The following is a 921-nucleotide window of genomic DNA, read 5'->3' as shown; positions in this document are numbered from 1 at the left end:
GGTGGGCTAGTTCTGCACAGCCCTTCCACATTTACGAGTCCCCCTGGGTATCCATCCAGAACAGGGATGGCCACCTGGCTTTTGATGGTAACAGACTCCTGCTGCTGCAGGGCCACAGACCCAGATATGGCCCAGGAGGCAGCCTAGGCCAGGCCTCACCCTGGTCCCTGGCAGCATCGCTGGCTACTCACATCAGGCTGTTCCCCACTACCCTTGAATCTCCAGTTCTGCCTCTCTTCATTGTACCCACATCCTTCTGCTTCTCTTTCTCTTTCATTTCTCCACCACTTACTTGTTCCTGTCAGTGGCACCCAGAGTCTCTGAGTATCTGGGGTCATCTCAGGAGTGGTCTCAGGAGTGCTATGCCCTGCTTGTGCATTAAGGCACCAGGCAGGGGTCTTATGACTTAGCCTGTATCCTTAGGCCCACAGTTCTAGGTGGTGCTCTTCCAGTCTCTGGCTCCCTCCCCACCCTGGGATCCCATCCAGGCCTGTGTAGAGCTGGATTGGTGGTTATCTCAGGATACCTTTCTGTCCAGGGGTGGTGGTGGGGCTGACAGCAGACTGGTGGTCGTCCCAGGTCTTTTTTCAGTCATTAGGCTACTAATCATTCAGATGGTCACAGGTCAGGACACTGAGCTTAGACATAGCCTCTCTCCTCTCTGCCACCTACTGATGCACATGTGACACAGCAGCCATATCTGCACATCCGAGGCAGATGTGATGGCTATTCTTTTTTTTTCTTTTTTTTTAATTCGATATATTTTTTATTTACATTTCAAATGGTTTCCCCTTTTATAGCCCCCAGTCCCCAAAAGTCCCATAAGCTCCCTTCCTTCCCCCTGTTCTCCCACCCACCCCCTTCCCACTTCCCTGTTCTGCTTTTGCCTTATACTGTTTCACTGAGTCTTTCCAGAACAAG

General features: G+C 51.7%; 1 non-coding gene across 1 annotated transcript; it reads right to left on the bottom strand.

Annotated features, from left to right (window-relative positions):
• Positions 1-590: 590 nt before the first annotated feature.
• On the bottom strand, positions 591-718 carry LOC127676562 (small nucleolar RNA SNORA17). Its single transcript, XR_007976031.1, has one exon. It is a non-coding gene; the product is annotated as a small nucleolar RNA SNORA17 (small nucleolar RNA).
• Positions 719-921: the final 203 nt, after the last annotated feature.

Source organism: Apodemus sylvaticus, chromosome 1 (assembly GCF_947179515.1).
Source record: "Apodemus sylvaticus chromosome 1, mApoSyl1.1, whole genome shotgun sequence".
NCBI lineage: Eukaryota > Metazoa > Chordata > Mammalia > Rodentia > Muridae > Apodemus > Apodemus sylvaticus.
This window is presented reverse-complemented; position numbering and strand designations above follow the sequence as displayed.